This window comes from Rosa rugosa, chromosome 3 (genome assembly GCF_958449725.1).
Source record: "Rosa rugosa chromosome 3, drRosRugo1.1, whole genome shotgun sequence".
NCBI lineage: Eukaryota > Viridiplantae > Streptophyta > Magnoliopsida > Rosales > Rosaceae > Rosa > Rosa rugosa.
Genome location: NC_084822.1, coordinates 33658983 through 33664175, shown reverse-complemented (window position 1 = coordinate 33664175; position 5193 = coordinate 33658983). Strand labels below are relative to the sequence as shown.

Sequence of the window (5193 nt, the reverse complement as noted above, 5' to 3'; positions counted from 1 at the left end):
AGAGAGAGAGAGAGAGAGTCGTCGCCGCGTGAATCCAATTGAATCCGGTAATTCTCCCCTAATTTTCAGCTGTGAACACGCCTGGGTTGTTCTGGGCTCGGTTCTTATATGTGTTTTTGGTTGTCTTTGAATTGATTTGGGTGTCCGTGTTTTACGGGTGTTCGAGTGGTTGATTTGAAGGGGTTGAAGGTAAGGCTTCGAGTTTGGCTTTTAATTACCCAAAAATTAAATAAAAAATATAACATGAACAAGTTTTGGTATTCCCATGTCTCTGCTTGAAATTGTTATTCGTATAACCTGAACAATTCGTTTAAAGTCATCTTTGTATCATCATCTTATATAAATATGTATCCCGAGTTCCAACCCATTCATTCATCTATACTGGTATATACTCCCAACCCATGTTCTTTTCACGATACATACTTGGTCGTTTTATGATTGCATTTTGCCCTCAGTTGACACACAATTAGGTTGTTTTAACCTTTCACCACTTGCTCACCTTCTGCGATACAAAAAGCTTTCACAGAATTAGTTTGGTTGTTAGGTATATCACAATTTGGACTTGCATTATATCCAATCAGTACTGGTTGATTTGGGTGTTCTCTTTGTTCTCGAGTGGTGAAAGCATCTTTGCCTTTTTTTTCATCATATTATCTATCTGACACACTATAAATCTCTTCTTTGAATCGAGTTGAAGTTTGAATAGTTTTTGGAAAGCAAGAAACAAATGCTTTCAATCGAAAGCAACGGACCCTGTTTAATTTAACACTTAAAATTTTGTCTCATGATTCCCTTTGTTTTGTGAGTTAATCATTGTTCCATGATGAAAAACATGCTTGACAGTAGTTGTTCTTGTTTGAACCACTACTAACAAGAATTGCTTTTGCGACAGCAAATTGAGCTTTTGCGACGGAAAAAACGTTTTGTGACGGAAAATTGAGCCTTTTGCGACGGAAATGTTGGCGTTGCAATAGGTGGCGTCACAAAATCCATTTGCGACGGTAAAATGCCGTTGCAAAAAGTATTTGCGACGGAAAACTGTTGCCGTCGCAATGGCTAAACTATTTGCGACGGGTAATTTGCCGTCGCAAATAGATATTTAATTTTTTTTTTTTTAAAAAAAAGGATGAATTGCACACCCAAAAAAAAAAAAAATTGCACACCAAAGCAAGTACCATGTTCCACAAATATTATAAATTGACAAATATCAAAATACAATATCTATCATTCTTACACCAACCAAAAACCACAAATCCAAAAAAAAAACAAAGACTAGTCAAGGCAACCCCAACACTGTAATGCCTTCATTTGCTAGCTTCCTCAACAGTTTCAGGTCAGAAATTGGAAAGAACACAAATCTGCATAACAAAGAACAATCTATCAGACTCTTACAGGAATGGTAAGAGATCATTTACTTCAAGCAACAGTGAAGAAAATGAGCTTGCAAACCATTACAGAAAACATGATTAAGCACAGCACAAAAAACACAAGAAACCTAATGTTAATATAGGAAGTTGGAACCATGCCTTCTTCGCTTTCGGTTTTAGTTTCCATGTCAACCTTGTCTGCACTAAAATCATAGACCTTAGGCTTTATATTTAATTTACCATAGAATAACAGATGCAAGCAATTGTGACGAATAGTAAAAGCCTACCTACATCCATCATAATTAATCACTTGTACGCAGCAGAGAGATAACAATATGAATATTACTAGAGTAGAGCTCTAGCCGTATAGATAACTTTCAGACCACAAATAGATAGCAATCAGCTGTAAGTGATTTTCCAAAATTAAATAACAACATTCTAGAAAAAATGCAAGAACATGTAGAAGAGTTTCTTTATAGGTATCCTCAGAGATATACTTGCCATCAACAATCCCCATTCAGTATTGATTCCAACACTCGTTACCTGCGTACAGATAGACAGAAGGTTTAATAGGTTAATATTAGATTATATATAGAAAATAAAGGTATCAACGGTTGACAACACTTTATCCTGTCATTTATGAGAGAATTTGAAGTTCAATCTGGCGACATTTCATTCAAAATTTCATACATTCATATAGACCAACTTTACCTTTAAGAAGGGAAAAATATATGAAACAGCTTCTTCTACCCTTTACTGTTTGTGCACAAAATATATTTATTATGAAGCTGCCTTTCCATGCAAGCTCTGCACATACATTGTCAATTACTATTGTTAACAGAAGATGTCATCCTATAACCAGACTCTAAGAGACCCTTTTAACTGTTAACAACAGAGAACAATTCCTGACTTAGCATTGAATTTGTGAAACCCACCGATCAAACAACAACGATAGTTATAGAGTGACCTTAACAATATGCTATACGATTTTAAGCCAAGCTAGCCTTTTTTTTTTTTTTTTTACACACATCACCATAAAAACAAAAAAAAATGGAGACCACAATCATAATACTTATGATTGTCAAAGCTTTAGTCATATATTACCTATATAGTTTGCATGTCATAGACAGGAAAACAATTACAGAAATTAAGATTGTCTTCATTATGTGTCATGTTCATGACATTCAAACTATAACTAAAGATAAACTTGTTTGATTTACCCCCTAGCCATAAGCACAGGCAATTACAGAGTAGAACATACAGGTTTTTATCCAAAACACAGAAGTTTGCAGTTATAATCTACCACGGTAAAACGGATGGCCAACAACCTAAAGGTGCTAAAGTTCAACGAGCTAATGAAAGAGGATGTTATGGAAGGGTGTTTTCTAGACCTTATCCTAGAAAGCTTGATACCATAGAGCCATAGACACTTAAAGATAAGTATCAAAAATCTAAATCTCTCAGACCAAGTTAGTTATCTCCCATTCCGTTGACAATGAGGGTAAGTATATATACCCTGGACACATGAATCAATTCAAGAGAATCAAGAATCTTTCACAAAAAGATGCTTAGAAAACCTGAAAACACTCAGCTAAATGGCCATGGAAGTAGAAACATCATCACTTGCTGGAAGCTTGAGGCCTCGACCTCAAATATTGAGTCATGGTTCGTGACGAAGGAAAGGGAACCACTCTGCACATTCCGTCAGACAGGAAAAAGTTCTAAGATTGGCAGTCTGGTTGCCAACCAGCCACTGTTAGTGATTATTGGATGTCATGTGTAGTATAAATAGTGTGAAACTATGACGTAGTAGGTTAGCATGTATGAAGGTCGTTCAAAACAATTCAATCCAGAAAAGTAACTTCTTAAGACTAAAACTGAAAGATGATAATTGAAATTTACAGAAACCAACCTCAAGAATCTGGCGCCACTCTCTTCCCGAAAGCTTTAGAGCAGAAAAGATGAACAAAATGCTTCAGATAACCACCTATATTTATCAGGTGCAGAGCAGAAAACATAAATGCATTATGTGCATTATATTTTGTGCACAAACAGTAAAGGGTAGAAGAAACTGTTTCTTCATGCAATCCTTGTTTATATGAATGTATATGAATGGACTGTACCCTTTACTATTTGTACACAAATTTCATACATTCATACTTGTTTTCCAAGAAGGCACACATATAAATGGACTGTACCTTTCTCTATCCAAGCAATGAAATTTCTACTCGTGCAGGAAATGAAAAGCAGAAATTAGCAAGAAACATAAGAATACAAAAACGTGTGTTGGGAGAGAGGACTGAGTGAAACAAAAGAAAGCTCCTACAAAACCATCACTGGAAAAAGTAACAAACAGAAAGAATTACTATACCTACGCATCTATATTCGCAGCTGAAACAACTGTGTAACATGTCAAGATCTTAATTTTTAGCCTTAAAAGATGCTTCTAAGTTTTAAAAAGAAACTTCAAAACCATGACCTGTGGTGTATTAAAATGTAACCTAATTGATAAAGAAGCAAGTGCAAAATGAACCGGAGCGAAAGAGGAGTTGAGGGAGGGGGAAAGATCTCATCGACCTTTGGCTAGAAAACCCAGAAAGAAAACCGAATCAAAATTAGATCTTGAGCCCTAAACAGACCCAAACGAAATCTACCCAAATCAAATCAAATTCGCACAATACCAAATTAAATGAAAGATCAACACAATCGATCAGCATATGAGAGACAACTGGCGATAAAAAATCGCATAATCGGTCGGGTACAACAGAACTTCAGATTAAAAGAAATCTAGGGGTTTTAGAGTTTCGAAAAAATCACCTTATTCTCTCTGACGATTCTTTCGGACCTCGACTATGTCTTGTTCAAGGCGCTGCGGAGCTTGGGCAAGAGAGATAGAGAGAGAGAGAGCGCTTGGCATGGGCGAGCTTGGGTGAGAAGAGAGACAGAGAGAGAGTTTGGGCGTGATAGAGATAGAGAGCGAGAGCGCTTGGCATGGGCGAGCTTGGGCGAGAAGAGAGACAGAGAGTTTGGGCGTGATAGAGACAGAGCGTTGGGTGAGAGAGGTTACTTAGGGCTGCAGATCGGGATGTTAGTGAGGGAAATAGAAACAAGTTTTGCGACGGCAAGAGGAAAAAGCGTAGCAATTCATTATAAAGTTACTACGGCAAAAATTTTCCGTCGCAAATGATAAGACTTAATCGCGACGGAACATTTTCCGTAGCAACAAGGTCTCAATTGCGACGGCAACCGTTGCCGAAGTAAAAAAGCGAAGCAATTGCAATTTTTTTTAGTAGTGAACCCAAAATTAACATTTTTTCCCGATAAGGGGAACTCGAAGAAATCCGGGCCAATATCCGTGGCCCAAGCGATATATTTTCGACAAGTTGCCGTTATATATTATTTAGAGGCTAAATAAAGCCTACTTGAAGACCAAGTAATCTTGAAGCAAATCGTGATCTTATTGATTTACTTGTGATTATCAAGATATTTGATAATTAAATATGATGATTTGCTTGATTACCAAGTATTGTGCAAGAGGGAAGATGGCAGCTGCATATCTGGCTGAGATTACGCGGACGCAAACAAGTTGGGTAAGGAAACAATTATGCTTGCTCGCGAGTATCAAGGAGGGTATATATATATATAATCTTATTATATATGTATATATATATGGTTGCCCATGCATGTTAGGTCCAACGGTGGACCAATTGAGGAAGAAGCCAAGATTCCCATGCAATTAAAGGGGGACGTGCAAGAATGGACTCCTATTGATTAAGGAATGTATATATCATGCATGGTGGGACAATTAAGGAAGGCCATCAGCCTT

General features: G+C 37.0%; 1 long non-coding RNA gene across 7 annotated transcripts; it reads right to left on the bottom strand.

The window, feature by feature from the left end:
- Window positions 1–1172: 1172 nt before the first annotated feature.
- On the bottom strand, window positions 1173–4577 carry LOC133741119 (uncharacterized). 7 transcript variants are annotated; one of them, XR_009861613.1, is made up of 4 exons: window positions 4185–4577; window positions 3280–3312; window positions 1496–1910; window positions 1173–1358 (listed from the first exon to the last, which is right to left on the bottom strand). It is a non-coding gene; the product is annotated as an uncharacterized LOC133741119 (long non-coding RNA). The 7 variants fall into 7 exon arrangements; XR_009861611.1 differs by having other exon boundaries at window positions 1173–1570; window positions 1655–1910; window positions 4185–4570; XR_009861612.1 differs by having other exon boundaries at window positions 1173–1565; window positions 1655–1910; window positions 4185–4570.
- Between the last annotated feature and the right edge of the window lie 616 nt (window positions 4578–5193).